A 17,697-nucleotide genomic window follows, 5' to 3' on the forward strand; every position below is an offset into this window, starting at 1 on the left:
CTCGCCAGCATTTATTGTTGGTAGATTTCTGAATGTGAGCCATTCTAACCGGGGTGAGGTGAAACCTCATTGTGGTTTTGATTTGTATTTCCCTGATGGCTAGTGATCCTGAACATTTTTTCATGTGTCTGTTGGCCATATGGATTCCCTCTTTTGAAAAATGTCTATGGAGGTCTTTGGCCCATCTCTTGAGTGGGTTGTTTGTTTTGATGTTGTGGAGTTTCTAGATCTCTTTGTAGATTCTGGTTATTAATCCTTTATCTGTAGCATAGTTTGCAAATATTTTTTCCCATTCTGTCGGTTGTCTCTTCACTTTCCTGACTGTTTCTTTTGCAGTACAGAAACGTCTCAATTTGATGTAATCCCAATTGTTAATTTTGGCTTTGACTGCTTGTGCCTCTGGGGTCTTTTCCAAGAAGTCTTTGCCTGTGCAGCTGGGAATGTATTTCAGTTGGAGCAAAGAGTAGGAACTCAATAAAGATCACTCACATGAGAGGGACCCAAGTGTTTGATCCACAAGCAGTTGTCTTTCAAGGTCTGCATCCGCACAACCTGGAATCAGAAGCAGAGCCAGAACTTGAATATAGGCACTGCATTTGGGATGTGAGGGTACCGAGCAGAGACTTAAATGATGCACCATGCTTTTTAGAGAACACACTTTATCAGTAGCACAAGTCAGTAATTTGTTTTCTGACTTATATGCTGTATTTAATTTTTAAAAAGATTTATTTATTTATTTATTTATTTGAAAGAGTTACACAGAGAGAGGAGAGGCAGAGAGAGAGAAGTCTTCTATCCGATGGTTCACTCCCCAATTGGCCAGAACAGCCAGAGCTGTGCCAATCTGAAGCCAGGAACCAGTAGCTTCCTCTGGGTTTGCCATGCAGGTGCAGGGGCCCAAGCACTTGGGCCATCTTCTACTGCTTTCCCAGGCCATAGCAGAGAGCTACGGAGCAGCCAGGACTCAAACCAGTGCCCACTTGGGATGCAGGCACTGCAGGCATCGGCTTTACCTGCTACGCTACAGCATCAGCCTGCATTTATTTAATTTTTAAGTGATCAAGTACTTTACAATGTGAAAAAAAACCCTTATGCTTAGGAATTTCTTTTTTTCCCACTTCCATTTGCACCTCTATCTGAACATCCAACATTTTGAGGGGGCTTTTGAATTTATACCTAGCCCTATAACTTCTTTCAATGCAATCAGCCCAGAAATATTTATTGACTATCTTGACATCCAGAGCTTGAAAGAGCATACAGTTTCAATAAAGTTGCAACAGAAATCTTCCATTCTAGCTGGAGAATGAGTAAATAATCCCTTGGAAATATGACCTTGTTCCCACTTTGTTTCATGCAGTCAGAATCCAGAGGAAACAGAGAACATGATGTATGACTGCCTGAGTTCAAAACTGTCTCCATCATTGTATCATCTGACCTCAGGCAAGTTACTTAAAGACTAGCTAGATTTTCTCACTAAAAGGGAACTAATGATCATTCATATCACAAAGGTTTTGTGGAGACCAAAGTGAAATAACATGCATAAAGTAGTTAGAACAATGTTTGATACATTGTAGGCACTTTATTAATGCTAGCTATTCTCTTTACTTTTATATTTCTATCATTTGAATATACCAAAAATTCTTCACAGGAGAGGCAAATCTGGGCTGGATCTTGTCTACCTTTATCAGCAACATTTTTTTTCTTTTAAAGTATCATTTTAAGGTAACTATTAAGTCAGAAAATAATTATTTTTATCCTCCTTCTAATCATTAAGCATTGTGCTAGACACACAAAAAAATTTGATGGGAATTCAATTAAGGAAGTATTTACTTTTAGTTAGCCATTTGAAGCCAAGAAAGTAATATTGTGAAAGCCAGAGGAGCTATTTTGGGAAAAAAATTGATCAAACATTGAATAAATTTTAGGCTCTTGTAACAAGACTATATTCTATCATATGAAGTCTTTTCTTTTAATACAAAGAGTTCTGTCCCTGAAGCCCCACTTCCTTATTATTAACATATTATATTACTGTACTCAACAGGATTGATGAACCACACCCAGCTTCCTGTTTTTTTTTTTTTAATAAAAGCTATTTCTATTCCTATTATGGTAGTGTATAACAGATTAATACAGTGTGAAATTGTATGTACTCAAAAATGAGAGATATATTGTTATCATTTTAATGGTGCAAAGTAAAATAAAGATCAAAGTATAAACATATGGAATGGGACAGAAGCAGTGACAATTAGTAACTCTTACCTGTTAAGTATTGTAATAAATTATCATTTTATCAGTTTATATATTATGCTTTTATGAAAGTATGAAGATCTCTCAATTCCTTGAACTTGGGATTCTGTCTTGCAAACATCATTCCTTCTATTTGTGGAATCTAGTACAGTGTTGTATATGCTGCACAGTGAACACAGAATCCATGAATTAGTAAAAGTGATGTGAACTTGTTACCAAAAATTTTTACACCTTTAAGTTTTTATTGTTGACAAAAAGCTAGATGGATTTATGTTCTAAACTTGGAAGGATCAGTTTCCATTTTCTTTGAGAATTTGAACTAAAAGACAACGGAATATTTCTCACCTAAGTTGATAGATGTAACTAAGGGAGAGGGAGATGTTTCTGTTGTTGACATTTTGTGTTTTGTGTAAGTTCTAGGCAAGGGAATACCATTTGAATAATTTAGCAATTATTATTAATAAACAATTATTGTAAAGTTGTATTCATGAAAGTGGGGCAGATTCTATAACCAGTAAGTAAATTAACTTTCACCTTAATTGCAGCTTCATAGAAATCACCTGTTTAGCACCCTAGACATGAAGTCATTGAGCCCAGATGGTGCACCTTTTGAATTTTAGTGTTCCTAGGTAAACAATGCATCCATTTTCTGATGAATTTTAACATGGAGGCCTTTGTCATAACATCTACTGGAAGCCCCTATGTGAGGTTCATGATGCAAGAGGTGTCCCAGATGCCGGTGATTGGACATCTCTCTTGTAATCCATGCTATTTAGCAATTCACACTCAGTTACACCCATGTCCATAGGGCAGGAAACACACAAAATTTCTGTCACTTTCTGCAAAACAATAGATTGTTGTGTTTTCTAAAGATCCTTACTTATCACTGACTGTATTTCGTTTATGGTTTGTTTCCTTCTGACTCATTAGGACAAAAACTGATTTGCCTAGACCTTTAGAGCCATTTTGTTGACATTTTGGGGTTTTCAGCCTGTAGGAAAGTAGCAGTTAGCACATATTTACTAGGCGTCGTTTCTCTGCAAATATTGGAGAACAAGAAAATTCACAGCATATATTCTGATATATATATATATATATATATATGGATAGATATTCTTGAGCTATATGGATAGCTCAAGTCAAAAGAATACTTTTTAAAATGACTAGGAGTCCAGGTGTTCCTTACCAGCAGCTCAAAGATAAGGAGTGCAGAAAAATTAGGGACTGAAGTAATCTCTTTGAATATCAACTCCTATTTGTTGCATTTTCTTAGACTGACAAGCAAAATTTATCAGTAATTAAATAGAATCTTTATTGTGATAAAGTAGGATATTTCCCTGCAATAAAAGTATGGTTCAACATAAAGCAAAGCAGACAGTGTGATATGCCACATTAACAGGAAGGAGACAAAAGTGATATGATCATCTAAACAGATGTGGAAAACATATTTAACCAAACTCAACATATTTTTCCACAAAAAGTCAATAAATTATAGAGAGTAGTAACCTCAAAATCTTAGTGGATCTGATGAATTTGATGTAATATCATTGTTTTGATTAGTATTTCTCAAATGATTAGTAACATTGAGTGTTTGTTCATATGCTATTGATTAGTATTTCTCAAATGATTAGTGATGCTGAGTGTTTCTTCATATGCTATTGATCATTTGTATGTCATCTTTAGCAAATGTGTATTAAATTCTTTGTCTCCATTTCATTTGATCATGTGTGGGTTTTTGGTATTTTCTTGAGTTATACAAATCTTTTTATATTCTTGAAATTGACCTCTTTTTCTGTGATGTGCAAATATTTTCTACCATTATATTGGTTTTGGTTGCCTTTTCATTTTGTTGATTACAGTATTGAATGTATAGAAGAGTTTAAGTTTGATATTCTCCACTTGAGCAATTTTGCTTTTCTTGACCCTGGCCTGAAGCACTGGCATCACATATGGGTGCCCATTCTAGTCCCTGCTGCTCTCTTCTGCTCCAGCTCTCTGCTATGGCCTGGGAAAGCAGTACAAGATGTGCCAAGTTCTTGGGCCCCTGTGCCCATGTGGGAGACCTGGAAGGGGCTCCTAGCTCCTGGCTTCGGATCGGCACAGCTCCGGCCATTGCAGCCATCTGGGAGTAAACCAGTGGATGGAAGATCTCTTTCTCTCTGCCTGTCTTCTCTCTGTGTAACTCTGACTTTCAAATAAATAAATAAATCTTTAAAAAAATACACATTTTCAATATAATTTTAATTTATAAAATACAAATTATGAAGTAGAACAAAGATCTTCCATATACTCCACTTTATTAATTAGCATCTCATATTAAGCCTTATATATTTGTTTAATTTAATGAACACCCAGCTTCCCCTATTTTTGATCCTAATTCCATCCCCTCAAACTGTAAAAACTCTACTAGTTAACATTCCACGTTCAGAAAAAAATACTTTTATAATTCTCACACATGAAGAAGAACAATGCTATTCTCATTTCTGAATCTGCCTGATTTCACTTAAGGTTATGTCTTCCACTTCCATCCATTTTGCTACAAATGGCAGGATTTTATTCTTGGTTGTGGCTGACTAGTATTTCCTTGCTTGTATGTGTGTGTGTGTGTGTGTGTATCACATTTTCTTTATCTGTTCATGATGAACATATTTGTTGATTCCATATTTTGGCTATTTAGGACAGTGCTGCAATTAATATGATGAAGTATATATCCCTTTCTGACAATGAAAATATTGAATATTATTTAGTACTTGCTATTTATAATGCATTAACTACTTTTCTTTTTGCAAGGGATTTACCATCTCCCAGTGCAAAATTGCCACTTCTTTGTTCCTGCCTTTGCCCTGGTCATGTTATATTTTGAGTTCTGGGTACTGCACTCTGAATGAAATGTGGGAAAAAATGCTCTTTTGGGTAAGACCCAAGTCATACCAATTAGGAAAACTGTACAATACTATTAAGTGCAGGGGACTATTGTTGCTTTTATTAGTTACTGAAGATTTTGGGTATTTAAATTGACTGAGAGTCCTGATTACTGCATAGTAATTAATCAAACTGTTGGCTACTGTCATTGCTGGCATTGTCTAAGAGAGACAAATATTAAATTTACTTCCATTTTTATTTACTCTTTTACAGACCCAAGTCATGGTTAAATTTCCATGATTTGGAAGGGATGGTGGTTGCTACTTTAGTTATTTGTGAAAAGGAAAATCAAAGTTTCCATTCCCCTAGTTTTTAGTAGTTTCAAGGTTTCTATGGAAAATAAATTCTAAGTTACTTGAAATGCTGTTTTGTTTGCTGTTGTTGTGCTAGAGATGTGATATGAAACCTAATGTTTGCTGTTTTATCAGCTTCAAGCTGCCACTTTCAGATAGACTGAGGCTTATGATCTACATAGTTCTGAGAGAATAGGGTTCATCACTGGGAGAAAGAACAAGCCAATTTCTTTTAGGTAGGAAACACATGGCCTATCCTGAAGCATCACCCAGGATTTGTGACCAAATAAATTGCACTAACTTTCAGTAATCTTGAGCAATAATCTTTAATCTGTTTTTCTTGTAAACAGCAGATTTTTTTTGTCCAGTAGTGAGCATCCTCATAGAGCAGGAAATACAAAAATTATTTTTTAGATTACCGTCATTTCTTCCAGTAGAATTACATTGCCAAATATGTGGGAATACTGAATAACTTGGTGAAAACAGCCAATAATAACTAATGGGACCAATAAAAGGTGTTACATCAATATCTGTGAGACAGTAGACTCCTCTGCAAATGCTCACAAAAGATTGAGGTTTATAGTGAACAAATAGATCAGTTACAGAAGATACCGTTTCTTCATTCTTATTCACATTAATTTCTGAATGGAAATTGAGTGCACTGTATAGGAAATATTTTTTCAGCTATCAGATCAAGAAAAAATAGTTATTTTCCCCATGGAATGTTGAAATTACTCTCATTAAATATGGATTGGTTGAATTTTAAGCAGCTAAATGCAATGCATGTTTGTCAATAAGGAGCTCTTTTGTAATTTTTAGTTTGTCTTGTTAAGAGAATCAGTAAAATTTCTTATATATTTGTAAACACTCTCTTCATGATTAATATGTTTATATCTTGATAACATTTTATTCCTCTTCCGAACTGATACTTTTATTCATTCTCTAATGTAACTTAACTGTCAAGTTCATACCCAACTCCCAAATGAAGTATAAACTAAAAAGCTTGTTCTGTTCCAAATATTCATTTCTCCAGAGCATAATGGCACAGAGGACTAGAGTGTAGTGTTTGAGTGGCGGGGCGATGACAAGGTCACTTCAGTACCTTCACATGGCACCGGAGCTGACCCTTCCCACACAGTTACTGCAGGATCTCAGAAAACATAAGTAGATTAAGGAAGATAGATTTCTCAGTTTGGCTCCAATAGAAATTTTTACCTGTTGCCTTTTCTTTTTGTAGAAACAGGGTAAATACTAGGACTAAATAAGATTGCTGGATCTTCAGCTTTCTACTTTTATCTAAAGGCATTATTTTTAGTTCAATATAATTCCAGTTGTCTGTTTTTGCTTTTGTTGTCTGTGCTTTTGAGGACTTATTCAAATAATCCTTGCCTGTCCTTATGTCTTGTAATGGTTTTTGTATGTTTTCATGTAGTTAGAATATCTATGACCATCAAGTGAAAGGAGTGAAGATTTAAAAAAAAAAAGTACCAAAAATGTGCCAGCGCTCTCCAAGTTCACAGTTTATTTTAATCCTAGTAATGAATTATTTGGAGAAAGATTGTGGGCTACACATTTTGGTGAGATGTTTCAACTAAAGGACATGGATTGGAAAACCCTATTTGACAGGATAAAGGTTATCAGAAGGGTAAAAACAGCGGAAGGATTAAATGTTTCCAGGCACACCCAGGTCTTGAACAGTTTTCATTCTCTCTGTGTTTTTTTGTCCAGCAGCCATGACATTGGCCCAACTTTTGGAGATACTACTTGAAATTAATGTTTCCTCCACAGATAGTTGATTATTTTTGTCCCACTAAAAATTACTCAAAATCATTTTGCATCTTTATAAAAGATCTTCTCCAAACTTAGCAAATTATAAAGCATTGTGTGGTATTACACGTACTCTTTTAAAATCATTTTGATAATTTGGATAAGTTGGATGATTCTATATATAACTTGGCTTCTTAAATATTTACATGACTTAATGGCTTTGGGATATTTTTGGTTTCATATTTTTTGGGCTATTTTATATTTAGATATTTAAAGGCATAGTATAAAAAGTCAAAATTTATTTTAAATTCTAAAAGTATTTGATAAATATGGAATTAATATTCAGGGTTATCTTATCAGTTGTTTCTTTGATTTTTCTATCCCCCTGCAGTACCAGGAAGTTCAATGCTTCTTTTTGGGAACACACAAACAGACCAAGCCTGAGCCTCAGATCTGGTTCTTTGATAAAATATATGAAAATAACCTTTTATCTTCAGATATTATTATCAAAAGAGTTATCTGCCAATATTCTCAAGCAGAGTTGTGTTCAATGCCCTCTTCCTCAGTTTTCCTTGACTCCTGATCATCATCCTTCCAGGATGGTTCCTCTGTTCCCTACCTGACTAACCCTCCCACAAGTATACCTAATACCAAGCATCTGAATCTCTGATCCACAAGCTAACAGAAGGGAACAAGACTACTATTAATCCTTGCACTATTGCCTTACCTTCCAGGTTTTATGCTGTGAGTTTTACTGTTCCTCAAAGCATTGGAGAAACAATGACTAAGAAAATTCTTTGCTAACTTGCTTACAGGTTGACAACACTTCCCACCCATAACCAGATGTCATGTGTGGACTAGTTGTTATCATCTCCCCTCACAGGTCTCCAAACTTCTAAGCAAACCAATTTGAGGGACTAAGGAGTCAAAATGAAACAAAGCATACAAGTAATGGTCAGTGATAAGTAAGAATCTTTAAGGAAAACAAAATTATTTTATTTTTCAGGAAGTGACAAAATTTACTGCCATAAATTTGTGCCCCCATGATATAGCTCCAATAATGTGAGTTGCTAAGCAGCACAGATTAACCAGTAAAGAGGTGCCCGGTCACCAGTATCTGAGACATCTCCTGCATCATGATTCATAAGCAGGGGCTCCTGGTGGAACTCTTGATAAAGGCCTCCATGTTAATACTCCTCAGAAAATGGGTAATTTCAATATCCAACAATACTAAACTAGAGAAACAGTCTAAATTCAATGAATACATACCTAGAATAGTAAAAAGTGATTTCTCTGAATGATCATTAGTGTAAAAGCAATTTTTTTTCTGGTTTTAAAATCTGACTTACATTCTTGCACATGACTTTATGGTAAGTATATTTTAATTATATGCAAATTTTCCAAATCATGACCATTATGCACTTAGCATATAGAACACTTAGAATAAAAAAACTCGCCAGCGCCGCGGCTCACTAGGCTAATCCTCCGCCTAGTGGCGCTGGCACACCGGGTTCTAGTCCCGGTTGGGGGCCGGATTCTGTCCCGGTTGCCCCTCTTCCAGGCCAGCTCTCTGCTGTGGCCAGGGAGTGCAGTGGAGGATGGCCCAGGTGCTTGGGCCCTGCACCCCATGGGAGACCAGGAAAAGCACCTGGCTCCTGGCTCCTGCCATCGGATCAGCGCGGTGCACCGGCCGCAGCGCGCCGGCCGCGGCGGCCATTGGAGGGTGAACCAACGGCAAAGGAAGACCTTTCTCTCTGTCTCTCTCTCTCACTGTCCACTCTGCGTGTCAAAAAAAAAAAAAGAATAAAAAAACTCAAACATATTGTTCTCCCTTAGCTTCATCTTTAAATAATGCAAAATAATACCTAGTGCTATATTGTACAAAATTCTGAAGGAAAATCAAAATTGGTTTTGTTTGCTTTTGAACAAAGACACACCATTGGCCCAACTAACTAAAAAAAGGAGAGAGAGAACACAACTCAATAAAATCAGAGATGGAAAAAGGGAATATAACAACAGACACCACAGAAATAAAAAGAATCATCAGAAATTACTACAAAGAGTTGCATGCCAGCAAACTGGGAAATCTATCAGAAATGGATAGATTCCTGGACACATGCAACCTACCTAAATTGAAACATGAAGATATAGACAATATAAACAGACCCATAACCAAGTCAGAAATCGAATCAGTAATAAAGGCCCTCCCAACAAAGAAAATCCCAGGACCAGATGGATTCACTGCTGAATTCTACCAGACATTTAAAGAAGAACTAACTCCAATTCTTCTCAAACTATCCAAAAATTAAAAGAGGGAATCCTTCCAAAGTCTTTCTTTGAAGCCAGAATCACCTTAATTCCTAAACCTGAAAAAAAATGAAGCAGAGAAAGAGAATTACAGACCAATATCCCTGATGAACACAAACACAAAAATCCTCAATAAAATTCTGGCCAATAGAATTCAACCACACATCAGACAGATCATCCACCCAGACCAAGTGGGATTTATCCCTGGTATGCAGGGATGGTTCAACTTTTGCAAATCAATCAATGTGATACACTGCATTAACCAACTGCAGAAGAAAAACCATATGATTATCTCAATAGATGCAGAGAAAGCATTTGATAAAATACAACACCCGTTCATGATGAAAACTCTAAGCAAATGGGTATAGATGGAACATTCCTCAACACATTCACGGCAATTTATGAAAAACTCATGGCCAACATCATATTGAATGGAGAAAAGTTGGAAGCATTTCCACTGAAATCTGGTACCAGACAGGGATGCCCACTCTCACCATTGCAATCCAATGTAGTACTGGCATTTTGAGCCAGAGCCATTAGGCAAGAAAAAGAAATTAAAGGGATATAAATTGGGAAGGAAGAACTCAAACCATCCCCCTTTGCAGATGATATGATTCTTTACTTAAGGGACCCAAAGAACTGTACTAAGAGACTATTGGAACTCATATAAGAGTTTGGCACAGTAGCAGGATATAAAAGCAATGCACAAAAATCAGCAGCCTTTGTATACATAGACAATGCCATGGCTGAGAAAGAACTTCTAAGCTCCATCCCATTCACAATAGCAACAATAAAAAAGCAAATACCTTGAAATAAACTTAACCAAGGATGTGAAAGAACTCTACAATGAGAATTACAAAACCCTAGAGAAAGAAATAGAAGAGGATACCAAAAAATGGAAAAATCTTCCATGTTCATGTATTGGACAAATTAGTATCATCAAAATGCCCATTCTTCCAAAAGCAATTTATAGATTCAATGTAATACCAATCAAAATACCAAAGATATTCTTCTCAGATCTGGAAAAAATGATGGATCTGAAGGGGACTCTCTTGTTATCAAGGACACTACACCTGTATCTGTCATCTCTTACCCTCTCCCTCTTTCTCCACCTCATTCTGGTGCTCTGTCATTTACATCAATGAGATTTTAAAATTACTATTTATCAATATGTTTATGGCAATTTGTGTAAGGTAATTCCTACTATATTGAAGAAATGAGTTTTTCTTTATATTGTTTATATGTTTAATATTAGCATTATAGAATACATTTTGCTGGAATATTTAAAAATATTGGGTAGCTTTAATCTCACCCCTAACATGTTAGATTTTCTTTTATATTTCTTATAATATTTTCCAGAATGTATGACTTATGTAAAAATAAGCAATAAGCAAAACATGCTTGATCTCAAATAATTTGTGCAATCATTAAAGTAAAAACCCAACTATGTTCCTTTAAATCATAATTGACAAAATTTCAGTGCTATTGTGTGTGTGTGTGTGTTTTTTTTTTGACAGGCAGAGTGGACAGTGAGAGAGAGACAGACAGAAAGGTCTTCCTTTTGCCGTTGGTTCACCCTCCAATGGCTGCTGCAGCCGGTGCATCACGCTGATCCGAAGCCAGGAGCCAGGTGCTTTTCCTTGTCTCCCATGCAGGTGCAGGGCCCAAGGACTTGGGCTATCCTCCACTGCACTCCCGGGCCACAGCAGAGAGCTGGCCTGGAAGAGGGGCAACCAGGACAGAATGCGGCTCCCCGACTGGGACTAGAACCCGGTGTGCCGGCGCCGCAGGTGGAGGATTAGCCTATTGAGCCACGGCGCCGGCCTGTTATTGTGTTTTAAGATAATCTGTCAGGAAGAAAAATATATATGCTTTATTTCACAACTTACTTATTTGTAGAACACTTCCTGTGAAGCTTCTAAGTACAATTAGTTTGATTTGAAACTAATTGTACAATATATTTATTAGTGTGTATATTTAAGTATTAATTAATTAATTAATTAAAGAAAGAGCACTCCCATTTGCATATATGTTTTAACCACTACCCCTAATGTCCATCCCTGTTGGTACATATGTTAAAATTATGTGCGTTAATTTAAATGAATAGGAGCCAGGGACTGCAACAGGGTCTCCCACATGGATGGCAGGGGCCCAAGCACCTGCTGCTTCCTCATGCACAATAGTAGGAAGCTGAATCAGAACCAGAGCAGGTGGGATTTAAATCAGCACTTTGATAAGGGATGCCAGCATCACAGGTGGTGGCTATTCCATAACACCCACACCTCAGTCATTTTCTAAACTACCTGAGTAGGCTTTAGTCAATATGGAAACTGAAAAACAGGTTTCTTCTCATCTGAGAAGCATTTTTCTACATTCTTCATTACTCTCATCCATTTCCCTAAACCGGTCTAAAACCTGGCTAGGTCATTTATATAATATCATCACTCAAATGCAAGTTCTGCAGAAGTGAAGATTTCTCTTTTATTTAGTACTCTATGTAGAGCACATATAGTATTTTTTACATAATAATAGTATGTATAATTCAATATTGGTTGAATGTAATTGGGACCATTAATCATAACTGAGATATGTAAATACTGTTAAGTAATAGGCCTATGAATTATAAATAACATTTCAGGTGCTCCATAAATTTATTTTAATCCTCTTTGATGATTAAGACATGAAAGTTTTCTTTAGTGAAGTCAATATTTCTTGGTATTATTAGCCAGGAAAGCTTTAGATTAAAAGTTTTAGCTTATTTATTATATTTCTCACAAGCTGGCTAACCAGAGGATTGATTGGAGGGAAACTGTGAAGATTGCCTGGATGGATAATGCTTTGCCACAAAACACTTAATACCATTAAGGGCCAGATCCCACAGCATTCTACATATTCTAAAATTGCTTAACACACATCGGACCATATGTTTTAAAGACTTATGTATTTATTTGAAAGGATGAGAAACAGAGGAGAATTGACAGAGATAGAGTTGCAATCGTTGAAGCTGAGCCAGGCCGAAACCAGGAGCCTAGGGCTTATTCCAGGTCTCCCACATTGATGCAGAGGCCGAAGCACTTGTTCCATCTTCTGCTGCTTTCCCAGGCCATCAGCAGGGAGCTAGATCAGAAGTGGAGCAGCCAGGACTGGAACTGGCACCCATATGGGATGCCAGCACCACAGGTGGAGTCTTAACCTACTACACCACATCTTAATTACATGTTTTTGATACCTGAAAAACATGTTGCATTGTTTCCAAATGTTTATTTTAATTGCATAACCCTGTGGTTATTCAATGCCATCCTGTAAAACCTTATATAGTCTTCCCTGTTTTTCTTTGTCTCAATATCAAATGGACTTTTATATTGAAGAAAAATATATTTTAGTTTGAACTTCTGATTTTTAGTTTGAACTCTTTCATTAACCAAGATTTTTCCAGCAGAATAGTGGTCCTAAAGCAGCTGTAAGTATGCTGTTTTGTATGGATAACAGAGTAGTGAGTGCCTAATTCTGAAATAATGGAAGGTGACCAGCTGTGTGGCCTGGATATAGGTCCCATGCTCTACCCTGTGATGAGAATGAATTTTACCAGTATCAAAGAGGCCTAGATTTCTATACAAATGACAGACTTCTGAAATCACAGTGCAACTTGCGACATACAAAACAAATCTGAGGCAGACGAGGACTTATAGGGCAGCTCCTGGATAGGCCTAACAAAGGTTCATGCTTTTGGTCTAAAATGTCAGTCACGACCCAGTCATCAAATTTGTGTTTCAGACAGTTGCAGGCAGGAGGAAAGGAAGAAAAATATTGGCTGCCATTGAATACTTTTCTGCCTCTGTCTCTGATTCCAGTTACTTAATAACATGCATCCTGGGAGGTAATAGATGATAGATCAAGTACTGCTACCTGTGAGGGAGACCCAGACTGAGTTCCTGGCTCAGAGTTTTGACATTTGAGGAGTGAAACAGTAGATGGAAGAACTCTCTTTATGTCTTTCAAATAAAATGAAAAATTCTGTATGCTTTTAATTAGGGAATGTTTTGAGGAGGCTAATTTTTGAGTGGAGAATTAGAGAAAACAGTCTAAATTATGAATGACAAAAATGTTAACACCATTTAAATGATTGTTTTCCAGGCATTCTTATATAGTGTGGAAAATAAACACTTAAAAACTCACTTTCCCATCACCCCATTTAAGAAAATAAATCATTTACATTTCTCAGATTGTTTTCAGTCATTTATCAATATGCAACCATTGTTTGTATCAGATTAATAAGAGACCATCCTGATGGTGTGATATCAAATCAAATATCTTAAAACTCAACATGATGAAAACATTGTCACTCACAAAGGGAACACAAGGGTAATAAATAAAATTTTCTTTGCTTGAAATACCGTTGCCTAAAAGATAAGTGGCTTTTCTAAAATGAATCATATTTTAATGAAGCAGTGTAGCTGATGTGAAGATGAGATTAGACCTTCAACTATAATAGGGGGCTTCTGTTAGTGTTTTTGGATTCGCACAGACTACGTTGGCTCTAGCATTGTCTTTATGGTCTTGGAAAAGAAACTTGGTTCTTCAGACTGGATTTCCTGCTGTATTGGTTAGCTACAGCTACCATAAACATATCACAGACTTTGTGACTTCAACAATAGACATTTTACTCTCTCACAGTTTGGGAAGCTGGAAGTCTGAGATCAAGGAGTGGGTAGGTTTTCTCTGAGGCCTAACCCTAACCCTAACTGAAAGAACTATTTCATTATTCCTTCCTCATTGATGATTCCTTCCCAAAAAATGTTCCCTCCCTTTACTGTGAAAGTTCTTGAAAGAATGGACTGTCCACTAGATATCCATTTACAGGCATTCACACCCTCCTTCCTCCTGGTCCTGAAGCTTTATCAGAACATCTCCCTCAAGCCATTCTTCTCTGGTGTCTTCATAGTTGTTAGGAAGCTTTTTGTTTGTCCTCTTTCTTATTGCTGATACTTTTTATCTGGTTTTCATGGCTTTGTTCTGTATTGGCAAAGGTCTGGAAAAGTCCAGCAGTATTATATGTATACAGTAGGTATCCCATGGGACCCAGTATCCTCTATATAGTAGGTATCCCATGGGACCCAATTAACACTAGGGCATGTACCCAGCTTAGATGTGGGAGAGGAAGTTGGTGTTAGGACAGAACCAGGGGCCTAATTGAGAAGTTTCCTGTGAGGAGCTGACTTCCCTGTCTTGCTTCTCTCTCCATCTCTTACATTATTTTTCTTTCTTTGATAATTCACCCCCTCCTAAAACCCAACTTTAAGTTTTCTATTTGTATGCTACCTTTCACATATCCCCTAGCACATCAACTCTCACCTCTGCCCATGTGGGTCTCATTTAATATTCCTCCTGAGCATTATTCTTTTTCACTTGCTGAAATTCCAGCCATGTCTACCTCCATCTCATACTCAACATCAGTTGTGCCATTTTGTTCAGTTTCTTGTACTGTGGCCCTTTCAGTTTCTTTCCAACATATCCTGCCCATGCTCCTCTCCCTGATGCCTCTCTCTTCCCTTAAGACTATCCTTTACTCCAAATGTGACTTGTACAGATCACTCTCTGCTTCCAAATCTCCAATGGTTCACTGTTTCTGAGAGGAAAATATCTGAGTCCTTTGTCTGGCACTCAAGGCCCTTCACTACCTGGCATTAACCTCCATCTCTGAACTAGCCCTTTCTGGCTCTCAGAAAGATTATTTCCCAGCTGCAGGTGGACAGTTCCACTGGACAACTTTCCCAGCCTTGCTCCATATCTTCCTCTGGCTAGGGAAGCTCTGGCTCCCTCTCCCCCTTTTGAGGAAGCTTTCTCCACCCAGCAGAGCCTGCAGAGATTTTCTATTTTCCATGAACCTCTATGCCTTTTTATGTTTTTTAAAGAGCCAAGACAAGGAAGGCATAGTATCCATCTTATCTGGATGCAGACAGAGAAGCTCAGCACTGTTAGATCTACTACTTTTAAAATCACCATCATGGACAACTGTGAATCTTATTTATTTATTACACATTGGAATGACCTCTTCTACTCTCTCAAGTGGTTGTTACTGAGAGATCTGTTTGTGTTTTCAGTGCTAATTAAAAAAAAAGGACAAAATTTGAGGGTAGAATAAAAATTTTAATCTATTTACAGATGAGGGCATAGCACACATCTGTCCCAAGAACTTCCACCCTGCTGAATAAGGGATACTTGTGGGTTTTAAAGCAGGCTACATGGAAGGAGTGGTCAGGAATAGGTGAAAAAAAAATATAGACAGACCACTATGTGAAGATGAACTCAGAATCATGATACAGTTTGGCCCAGTTACTTTATGTGCAGCTTTATCTTGCAGGTGCATCATCATTCCACAGCAATAACACAAAGCATTCTGTACCTATAATGAAAGCCAGAAAGATGAATCTTTTTCCACCAGAAACCTTCAGTTCCAAACTGAGAGTAGACCCACTGACTAAGCCATAAATCATCTGAAACATGTTGATATAATTGTTCAGGGTTTCAATGTGCCAAATTGCACTCTTCAGTCCATTTGTGGGACAAAGATAAGATCATACCAGTGGAGGATACATCTGCTTCATCTATGATGCAAATTTGGGAAACTGGCAGGCTTCTGAATATATTTTCTAGTTTTCTTGAATATAAAGAAGTCCCAAAGTTCAACCTTTGTATCCCAGGGGAAGGCAACAACATTCCTTTTCCTTACTTACAGTCTGTGGATATTTACTGTCTTACCTGCTCTAAGGCAGAATGCATGGGTGAGAGCTTTGAGCTCAGCCTTCTGGGCTAAAAATCTGGAGGCAATGCCACTGTTTCTGAAGTTTCCAGGAGAGTTACAACTGTAAATCCAACATTTGATTTTTCTGGCTTGTGAAGCTCTTTCCATACATGAATTCTTCCAGATCTGAAACCTGAAAAGGGATATTGGTCAGGTCCAGCCTGCTAGGATGCACTTATTTAATGACCTATAATCAGTCACATATACATTCCATGGAGAGGTCTGGTAGTAAGTTGGCTGGGTTAAAATATGGTAGTTTCCCAGTAACATTTGAAATCAAATAGTATGGGTTAGTAATTTACCACAGGACCTGAAATGAGCCAGTAACCTCCCCTTTGTTCCACAAGTAGCAGCATACAGTAAACTGTAAGCACTGTTATGGGGTGACCAGAAGTTAACTACTCTGTCTCCTACAATACATTACATTATTCTTAGACACATCAGAAACCTTTGAGTGGAAATGTCCAGATTTTTGAATTGCAAGCCATCATTCATTTTATTTTCCCCAAATTTTGACTCAATACTCCCAAGTCCTTTTTTTTAACTTTTATTTAATGAATATGAATTTCCAAAGTACGACTTATGGATTACAATGGCTTCCCCCCCATACCGTCCCTCCCACCCACAACCCTCCCCCCTCCCACTCCCTCTCCCCTTCCATTCACATCAAGATCCATTTTCAATTATCTTAACATACAGAAGATCAGCCTAGCACACATTAAGTAAGAATTTCAACAGTTTGCTCCCACACAGAAACATAAAGTGAAAAATAATAGATGATTTTTTTAGATGATGATGAAATCAGATCAGACCTATTGTCATGTTTAATCCCAGTGAGAGTCAAGTTGGGAATTGATAATTTTTTTTTTTACAGAAGATCAGTTTAGTATGCATTAAGTAAAGATTTCAACAGTCTGCACCCACATAGAAACACAAGGTGAAATATATTGTTTGAGTACTCGTTATAGCATTAAATCCCAATGTACAGCACATTAAGGACAGAGATCCTACATGAGGAGTAAGTGCACAGTGACTCCTGTTGTTGACTTTACCAATTGACACTCCTGTCTATGGCATCAGTAATCTCCCTATGCTCCAGTCATGAGTTTCCAAGGCTATGGAAGCCCTCTGAGTTCTCCGACTCTTATCTTGTTTAGACACGGTCATAGTCAAAGTGGAGGTTCTCTCCTCCCTTCAGAGGAAGGTACCTCCTTCTTTGAAGACCTGTTCTTTCCACTGGGATCTCACTCACAGAGATCTTTTTGCCAGAGTGTCTTGGCTTTCCATGCCTGAAATACTCTCATGGGCTTTTCAGCCAGATCCGAATGCCTTTAGGGCTGATTCTGAGGCCAGAGTGCT

General features: G+C 37.3%; 1 long non-coding RNA gene across 5 annotated transcripts in view; it reads right to left on the reverse strand.

The window, feature by feature from the left end:
• Window positions 1–1,761: 1,761 nt before the first annotated feature.
• Window positions 1,762–17,697, reverse strand: part of LOC103345162 (uncharacterized) — a 37,435-nt gene continuing 21,499 nt past the window's right edge. For 4 of the 5 annotated variants that reach the window (XR_007915118.2, XR_007915117.2, XR_011381601.1 and 1 more), the window contains 2 exons: window positions 16,296–16,471; window positions 2,423–15,939 (listed from right to left, as the gene is read on the reverse strand). This is a non-coding gene — a long non-coding RNA (uncharacterized lncRNA). The other variant, XR_011381600.1, reaches the window with a different exon arrangement.

Source organism: Oryctolagus cuniculus, chromosome 13, assembly GCF_964237555.1.
Source record: "Oryctolagus cuniculus chromosome 13, mOryCun1.1, whole genome shotgun sequence".
In the NCBI taxonomy this organism is placed as follows: domain Eukaryota; kingdom Metazoa; phylum Chordata; class Mammalia; order Lagomorpha; family Leporidae; genus Oryctolagus; species Oryctolagus cuniculus.